The sequence below is a fragment of the Salvelinus fontinalis genome, unplaced genomic scaffold, assembly GCF_029448725.1.
Source record: "Salvelinus fontinalis isolate EN_2023a unplaced genomic scaffold, ASM2944872v1 scaffold_0002, whole genome shotgun sequence".
Classification (NCBI taxonomy): Eukaryota; Metazoa; Chordata; class Actinopteri; order Salmoniformes; family Salmonidae; genus Salvelinus; species Salvelinus fontinalis.
Window position 1 is genome coordinate 1,544,437 of NW_026600211.1, and position 9,711 is coordinate 1,554,147.

Consider the following 9,711-nt stretch of genomic DNA (forward strand, 5'->3'; position numbering starts at 1 on the left):
GTGAAAAGCTGTTTTAACTGTTATAATTAAAATATTTATATTTTTAAGACTCTTCAGCCTCCACCGCACAACTGTCAATCAAGGTGAATGTGATAAGATAGTCTCGACCAGGGATGGGCAACTATGATGGGGGTGGGGGCCACAAAAAATCTGAACTCATCATGAGGGGCCGCAGTTGCTCGCTGGTCTTTGTACCCAAATCCATACCCACACGTGCAGTCAGAGCCGTCCATAGCCTTTTGGGGGCCCTAAGTGAGAGTGGGTGGCCCCCCAGTCGGTAATTCGACATTGATTCCTACAAGTTTAGATAGCTGGCTCGACTAATTTACCAATCTAAAAATGTTTATCTGACATGAGCTAATTGAGTGACTGTGTAGTGACTGACATAACAAGAGAAAAACTGCTGATCCACAACCAAATTTCGAAATTGCACCTTGTGTATTCTACTATTCTAACTCTAAACAGTAATTCGATAACCCAACCCAAGTTCCTGAATTAAAAATAAATAATAATTGTTAAGTTTTGGGAAATTGATCCGCGTATAGCTGAGGGTGCCCCCTGAAAAATCTGAAAGTAAAAAAGTATTAATAACAAAAAATTCTCACTAAAGTTATACGTTTTAATGTCACATGCACAAGTATGGTAAAATGCCTTTCATGCAAACTCAAAACCCAACAATGCAATAATCAATAACAATATATTACTATTTTTTTAAACACACAAGAAATAAGAATAAGAAATATGAAATACACAATAAAATAAGTAAGTAAGCATACTATATACAGGGAATATTTTAAAAAGTCAGTTCCAATAACATATTTACAATGTGCAGGGATACTGGAGTGATGGAGGTAGATAAGGGTAAGGGGTCTAGGCACCAGGATATAAGCTAAATAGAGTAGCAGCAGTTTGTGTGGGTGTGCAAGTGTGTGGAGTCGGTATAAATGTCTGTGCATATTATGTGTGAGCAAGCAAATGATGAAGTGAGTATTTGTGAGTGTGTTGGAGTGACAGTGTGTGTTAGTGTGTAGGGTCCTGTGAATGTGCATAGAGACAATAAAGTCAATAAAGTTACAAGGTTAACTCAGATAGTCGATGAAGCAAGTTTGTTAGCTATTTATCAATCATATTGCTTGGGGATAGAAGCTGTTCAAGAGCCTGTTGGTGTCAGACTTGATGCACCGGTACCACTTGCAGTGCTGCAGCAGAAAAAATAGTCAATGGCTTGGGTGGTTGGAGTCTAAAAGTAGTGCACTGGGCCTTTAGACCACTGGGCCTTTCCTAGTCCTGGAAACATGGGCCTACAAAAGGGGGCTGCCAGTTGTCCATCCCTGGTCTAAACTCTGGTCTACATACAGCCAGTTCAATTTGAATATTTGACTTGGGTCATAGCAACATTGTTCACAGAGGGCGAATTATACGGTGACATTCAGGGGTCTCTATTTTTTTCATGGGACCTCCTATGTGTGCACACCCCAAAAAATGTATGGGCCTAATAGAATCATAAAACACGGGACGAGATGTTGAAACTGTCCATTGTGCCAATAGATGGTATGCACTCACATGAGATTTGCCGTGATGTTGACAGAGTGGCATGGGAGGTTTATTTCTTAGACTGGGTTAAGATGTCAATTTTGGGACACATCCTCAGTAGTGTGCATTCGAATCAGTGGGTGTTTCGGCCTTTAATCACTAAACACCCTCATCAAAGGTGGCCAGCTAAAGGGTGATCAAGCCTTAGCTTGTGTCCCATGCCCAATTAAGATTTCCCATGGGACTATGCAAGGCAGGGGCGTCCTCTTCCCTGAGCCAGCCCTATAGCTGACCGCATACCTCATATGCCCTCCTCAAGTTGGATGGATCTGAATTGGGTTCTCAGGTGGGGGTGGGGGGGGGGGGGGGGTCATGAAATTATAGCCCAGCAAGGGTCCTTCCGTTTGATCCAGATCCACTGGCTGCCTCTTTCAGCTGCTTGAGAAACTGCTCTGACGGTCTGCCGCAGAGCCTGTCCATGGATTCCAAGTTCTTTCAGCAACCTGATGGTGGACTTTTCCACCAGACTTTTCCAGACTTTTCCATTCCAGCCACGCTGAGTTGCGTCTGCTGCCAACTCTGTGTAACGCAGTTTCTTACGCTCGTAGGCCTCTTCAACAGAGTTTTCCCACGGGACTGTGAGCTCTATGATGTACACAGCCTTTCGTGAAGGGGACCAGAGTACCATGTCTGGCCTAAGGTTGGTAGAAGCAATCTCAGGTGGAAAAATGAGTTGCTGGCCAATATCGACAAGCATCTTCCAGTCCCGGGCCATGCCTAGGTGTCCAGTTTCTGGCTTTGTAGGAGGATGCTTGGGCCTTTTCTGTCCCTCCCGGATGAATGTTGTTGTTTTGACGGGATTGCTTGTTTTTGGAGATAATGAATTGGTTACACTCCTCTTGGTCTCAAGTGCTGCAGCCAGGCTCTTGAGGACCTGATTGTGCCTCCAGGTGTAGCGGCCTTGTGAGAGGCTGGTCTTGCAACCTGTCATTATATGCCTGAGAGTCGCTGGAGCTGGGCAGAGGGGGCAGGTCGGGTCCTCGCCATACCATTGATGTAGGTTTTTTGGTGATGGAAGCACATCATAAACAGCTCTTATGATGAAGCTGATGTTGCTTGCCTCCATTTGCCAAAGCTCACTCCAGTTGATCTTTCTCCTCTCCAGGCCTTCCCACCGCGTCCATTGCACTTGTTTAGCAAGAGAGACAGCCTTTGCACTTCTTGCAGTCTCCTCCTGTCTGCGCACCTCCTCGACCACCAGCTTCCTGCGTTCAGATGTTGTTGCCTTATGGAACGTTGGTTTGCTTGCTGCCAGGCCAAAGCCTCCTCTTCCATGCTGGATATTCCCCACAATGTCTTGGTGTCTCAGGGCTGATATTGCTTGCTGCACAGCCTTGGATGATGTCCATTTCCGTCCAGTTTGTAGGGGAGGTGCAGCCTTGCTGATGGTCTGGTCTTTGGAGTCCTTCAATGTCATCTGAAGTCTTACTTTAGAACACTTGTACTCCTCCGTTAGACTTGTAAGAGGTAGTTCAAGGACCCCTTTGCCATAGAGGCCGATGTTACTCAGGCATCGTGGGACACCCAGCCATTTATTCACGTATGAGGTGATGGTTCGCTCCATCTTCTCCACTGTTGTTATTGGGACCTCATAGACGGTGAGTGGCCACATTACCCGGGGGAGAAGTCCAAACTGTAGGCACCAAAGCTTGAGCTTCCCAGGCAGTAGGGTCTTGTTGATGTTCTCAAGTCCGTCTGCGATGTCCTGTCTTACTTGCTGCACTTGATCTTTATCTCGGAGGCTTTCGTTGTACCATCTACCCAGGCTCTTGACGGGTTGCTCAGACACCGTTGGTATCGGGTCATCTCCAATGCAGAACCTCACATCTTTAAGCTGTCCCTTGACTATGAAGATGCTTCGAGATTTGCTTGGCTTGATTTTCATCCGGGCCCATTTGATGTTATCCTGCAGTTTTGCAAGTAGCCGCCTGGTGCATGCTGCAGTGGTGGTCAGTGTAGTCATGTCATCCATGTATGCTCGGATAGGTGGGAGACGGAGCCCTTCCTTAGTTCTCTCACCGCCGACCACCCATCTCGATCCCCTGATGATGACTTCCATGGCCATAGTGAAGGCCAGAGGTGAAATTGTACAGCCTGCCATTATGCCCACTTCCAAGCGCTGCCATGTTGTTGTGAAGTCAGGTGTTGTGAAACACAATTGCAGGTCTTGGAAATAGGCCTTTACCAGCGTAGTGATGGGTTCTGGTACGTGGAAAAAGTTGAAGGATTCCCAGAGGAGTTCATGGGGAACTGAGCCAAAGGCATTGGCCAGGTCGAGGAAGATGACATAGAGGTCTCTCTTGTCTTTCTTAGCTGTTTGGATCTGGTGCCAAATCATACTAGTATGTTCCAGGCAACCAGAGAAACCAGGAATGCCTGCTTTCTGTACAGATGTATCAATGTACTTGTTCCTTTCCAGGTAAGTGGACAGCCTCTGTGCTATTATACTGAAAAAGATCTTCCCTTCGACGTTGAGAAGGGAGATTGGTCGGAATTGACTGATGTCTGTCGCATCCTTCTCATTCGGGATTAGCACACCACCAGCCCTTCGCCATGCCTTTGGTATTATTTCCTTCTGCCACACTATCCTCATGAGCCTCCAAAGAAAGCGTAGAACATCCGGGGCGTTCTTGTAGAGCTTATATGGTACTCCATTAGGCCCAGGAGCCGAGGCCGCTCTTGCTCGTCGGACAACGTTCTCTACTTCCTTCCATTTTGGAGGGTCAGTGTCCAGATTGAATTCTGGTGGTTGAATAGGTGGGATGTCATGTGGGATGATTATCTGCTCATGCCTTTTCGTGTCCTGGTGGACCTTTTCCAGATGTTCTTCCAGTTCTGGCTTTGAGTTTTTAGGATTCCGCACTTTTCCTTTGCGAAGAGGTCTTTGACAAACTTAAAGGGTTTTTTATAGAACCGTGTTCTTGAATGTTCCTTCTTCCTACGAAGTTTCCTTAAGTTTTCCGCTCTTCGCAAGGTTGCCAGCCGACATTTGATGTCTGCTTGGAGTAGCATGAGACCTTCTCTCTCTGCATCAGAGGCCTTCTTCCACTGCTTTCTCAGCTGCCTTCTCTCTCTGACAAGTATCTCGATCTCTTGCTGCCTCCTAGATTTGGCTGGCGCGGGTGGTGTCTTGCCACTTCTCCTTTCGTTTACTCCAAAGCGCTCTTCTCCGTAGTGGTAGATAATGTCTCCCATCCTTTCAAGCTTTTTCTCTGCTGTTCCTACCTGTTGTTCCAAGATTTTTGTCAGGTCGTTGTTGATTGTTTCCCACTCTCTCTTTTCAACAGCTTGGGGCCACTTCACACTCGGTCTGTGCCCTTTGACCTTTTCCTCTTTTAGAGGTCTCTGTGGTTGGGTGAGTTCATTCACCGGCATTTCTGTGCTTGTGTTATCCTCCTCCGTTACAGGGGTGCTGATGCTCTGCGAACATTGGTTTGCGTCCCGTCGCTGTGCTTCATTCGACTGATTTGACTGGCTACTTCGTAAGAAGTACTGGTCAATGCGAGGTCCCTGTCTCTGCTCTACCAAGCACCTTTTCCTCCCTTGATGGATCCTTAACCCCCTTGCCGATGTTACTCTCTCCCAACCACAGCTGCACACCTGAAGTGTGTGTCCTGCTGCTGTTATGTTGTCTCATGTGCTGTGTTCCTACTCGTAGTCGTTTCCATTCCTGGGTCCGTAGCCGTGTGATCAGTCGTTGAGCCATCTTGCGCCCCAGCTCTCGCAGGCTCTAGGGGTATGTTCCTTTGTTGACTTTCAGTAGCACTTAGCGGGTGTCTCCAACATACTGAAGCAGCGTCGGAGACTGCCAACATGGGTAGCTAGCCCATTACAGCCCCATTGGGGTCTATTCCCTCCGGTCAGCTGTCTCTCCAAGCTGTCACACAGACTTTCCTATGTTGTCAGCTGTCCTTTCACAGCAGTCACTGGACAAGTCCAGATAATCAGAATCATAAAACACGGGACGAGATGTTGAAACTGTCCATTGTGCCAATAGATGGTATGCACTCACATGAGATTTGCCGTGATGTTGACAGAGTGGCATGGGAGGTTTATTTCTTAGACTGGGTTAAGATGTCAATTTTGGGACACATCCTCAGTAGTGTGCCTTCGAATCAGTGGGTGTTTCGGCCTTTAATCACTAAACACCCTCTTCATAGGTGGCCAGCTAAAGGGTGATCAAGCCTTAGCTTGTGTCCCATGCCCAATTAAGATTTCCCATGGGACTATGCAAGGCAGGGGCGTCCTCTTCCCTGAGCCAGCCCTATAGCTGACCGCATACCTCATATGCCCTCCTCAAGTTGGATGGATCTGAATTGGGTTCTCAGGTGGGGGTGGGGGGGGGGGGGGGTCATGAAATTATAGCCCAGCAAGGGTCCTTCCGTTTGATCCAGATCCACTGGCTGCCTCTTTCAGCTGCTTGAGAAACTGCTCTGACGGTCTGCCGCAGAGCCTGTCCATGGATTCCAAGTTCTTTCAGCAACCTGATGGTGGAAGAAGCCACGAATCCTCTGCATCCCACTTCAACTGGCCAGACTTTTGCATTCCAGCCACGCTGAGTTGCGTCTGCTGCCAACTCTGTGTAACGCAGTTTCTTACGCTCGTAGGCCTCTTCAACAGAGTTTTCCCACGGGACTGTGAGCTCTATGATGTACACAGCCTTTCGTGAAGGGGACCAGAGTACCATGTCTGGCCTAAGGTTGGTAGAAGCCATCTCAGGTGGAAAAATGAGTTGCTGGCCAATATCGACAAGCATCTTCCAGTCCCGGGCCATGCCTAGGTGTCCAGTTTCTGGCTTTGTAGGAGGATGCTTGGGCCTTTTCTGTCCCTCCCGGATGAATGTTGTTGTTTTGACGGGATTGCTTGTTTTTGGAGGTAATGAATTGGTTGCACTCCTCTTGGTCTCAAGTGCTGCAGCCAGGCTCTTGAGGACCTGATTGTGCCTCCAGGTGTAGCGGCCTTGTGAGAGGCTGGTCTTGCAACCTGTAATAGTAAAGACATGATATTTAACTGTCTATTTTTTATTTAACATGAACACAACCAGTCATGATGTTTTCATCTTTATTGTCAAACAAATCACTTAAAAAGTAGGCTGCCTGCGCATGTTCATCCACTCAAGCATCGAAACAATGCACTGTGCACTCACGCAATTTGATGAATCTGTTACAAAACACCAAAAAGTGTAATGACATTCAGCGATTGTCATTGAGTCTATGCTCTTGTAGCCTGAATTAATAATTGTTTTATAAAAATAAAAGTTGGGACACCTGAAAAGGGTCTGAGATATGGGACTGTCCGGAGATGACAACCCGTACTGGGCAAAGATGTCAATTTTTGTGAATAGTTTGAGTTATGGCCTTGTCTCAGAGGAATGTGCCTCGGAACCAGATGCTGATGATGGGTTGGTTGCCCTTTGAGAAAAAAAAATCGGTGAAAGTTTTAAGGATGTTCTTCAAAAACCTCCAAATAGCCTATAATTTACATTCTCAGAACGTTAATAAAACCTTCTACGAAAACTTCCAGGGAACCATAGTAAAACATTCTCAGAACCTCCCTGCAAACTAAAAATGTAAGTCCCCAGAACAGGCAAAATGTTCACTTCCTTTCTTTTTAAATAATATTCTTAGAACTTTCTTTGAACGTTACTAATGTTTTCTTGTGGTTTTTATGGAATGTTTTCTTAATGTTCTAAAAACATGAGGAAACCTGCACAAAACCTTATGCTGAAGTACAGAAATTCCCACAGAAGATTGCTGTTTCTTAATGTTCTTTGAAGGTTTTGAGAACATGACTTTAACCAGTTAAATGTAACTAAATCAATCAGAAAAGTAATGTAAGCCCAAAAAGTAATTATGTATCATGAGAGGGCCATAAACAATAACTAGTAGTTCTGCATATTCAAAGAAAGATTTAAATCTCACCTTTCTGGTTAAAATAGCTGTAAATTGCTGAGGTGTAGTCACTTTTGAGGACACAAGCTCAAGTACACAGTACAAATATGATAAAAATATTACATATTTTATGTGATGTATTTCCTATTCAACAAAACTGTATGAAGAAGGCTTAAAATGACTTATATGCTTTCTAAATACAGCATAATCAAGTTATAAAACTACTTACTATAAGATTCCACCTTCCTTGTAACTGTGAAATGCATATTTGTATGTTTAGTGTTAGAGAAAATGTGCATATTTTCTAAAGGTCTCTCTTGATGAAAATGTCTGCCCCCATCGCTGCGAATGTCTCACAAAGCTCTAGCTTAGCTTCCCAAACTCGTTAGGAACTCACCTTTCATTTCATATTAATCTTGTCCGCTGTAATCGATGAAAAGCATTCTTACATAGGTATTCCTCTTGTCCAGATGGGTTAGGGCAGTGTGCAGTGTGATTTCTTTGTCTGTGGACCTATTGGGGGCGGTAAGCAAATTGGAGTGGGTCTAGGGTGTCAGGTAGAGTGGAGGTGATATGATCCTTGACTAGTCTCTCAAAGCACTTCATGATGAAAGAAGTGAGTGCTACGGGGCGATAGTCGTTTAGCTCAGTTACCTTAGCTTTCTTGGGAACAGGAACAATGGTGGCCCTCTTGAAGCATGTGGGAACAGCAGACTGGGATAGGGATTGATTGAATATGTCCGTAAACACACTAGCCAGCTGGTCTGCGCATGCTCTGAGGACGCGGCTAGGGATGCTATCTGGGCCGGCAGCCTTGCGAGGTTTAACACGTTTAAATGTTTTACTCACGTTGGCTGCGGTGAAGGAGAGCCCACATGTTTTGGTAGCGGGCCGTGTCACTGGCACTGTATTGTCCTCAAAGCGAGGAAAGAAGGTGTTTAATTTGTCTGGGAGCAAGACGTCGATGTCTTAATAACGATGAACCCGTCTATGGAGCCATACATGAACAATGTAAGGACAGACATAGAAAAATGATTACTGATGCGTAACCTACACTGTTTCATCAGACACATTGATACTATGTTGTAGTGTCTTAAATGCATTGACTCATGAACCTTAATAGTTGATTTACAGTGATAGTAGTAAATACAATTTGGTGGAATCAAGCACTATAAAAGATGAATAGCGTCCCCTTGTGACATTGAACTGAACAGCAGACACGATTTATAAACAAGTTTATATGGGCCACTAATCCCATGGCTTTCATTTTAAAAACTATTTGGCTAATGGCTAGGTCATGTCACCCGAGACAGAAGTCCAACTTCTGTCAGATAAGAGCAAATAATTATATATTTTTTTATTACTGGGCAAATTCTGATTTCCCAACGGGCTCTATTCTATTTATGAGGTGATGTTTGGCAAACAGAATAGAGCCCGGTAGAGGTGAGTAATATGGCGTAATAAACACACATACATTTGTACCTAATTTCCCCTTTTCCTCCTTCCCCCTGCTGTTCCCTCTATTTCCTGCCCTGCACCTCGACTGCTGCAGGATTTATGTCTTTTCATAGACTCACAACCCTAAGCACAGTGTCTTTGCAAAACACACGCACGCACACAAATGGTCAGCAAAGGAGGATATCTTACTATTTATTGTATGATGTGTGTGTGACACAGAGAGACAGAGAGCAAGGACTTAGATGCAGTATCCTATATCAATATTTAAATAAAGTTCAATGTTAAATTAAAAACATTTAACATTCCCATAGGCACTCATCAGTGTGACCACAAGAACCTCCATTGGTTCCTGTTAGTCTACTGGTATTTGGGACTTGATGGGTAGTAGAAGACACTTTACTTTTCCCTGATTGAATTCTATTCCCACGGTGTGCCATTCAATTGAACCTTTGGACACATCCTCCCACAGCTATGTAAACCTTGGGTGACGATATTCCACAAAACAGTGAGTCACTTCCATGCCTCACCATTATGTGATTCCCTGAAGTATGAGATGGCGCTGAATGGGGAGGAAGCTCAGAGATAGCTTCTCCTGTCCCACAGCAAACGGAAGGTCTTCCTACAGCAGCGGGCAGCATTCTGATTACCTAGATCCAGGATTTCCTCAAAGTCCCCTTTCAATAAGGATAATAGCGGGACTGACCCAAATTAGCGAAGAGGAACTGAGTTTTAGACCCCACAAGCAGTGCTCTCTATGACAAAGCATGTT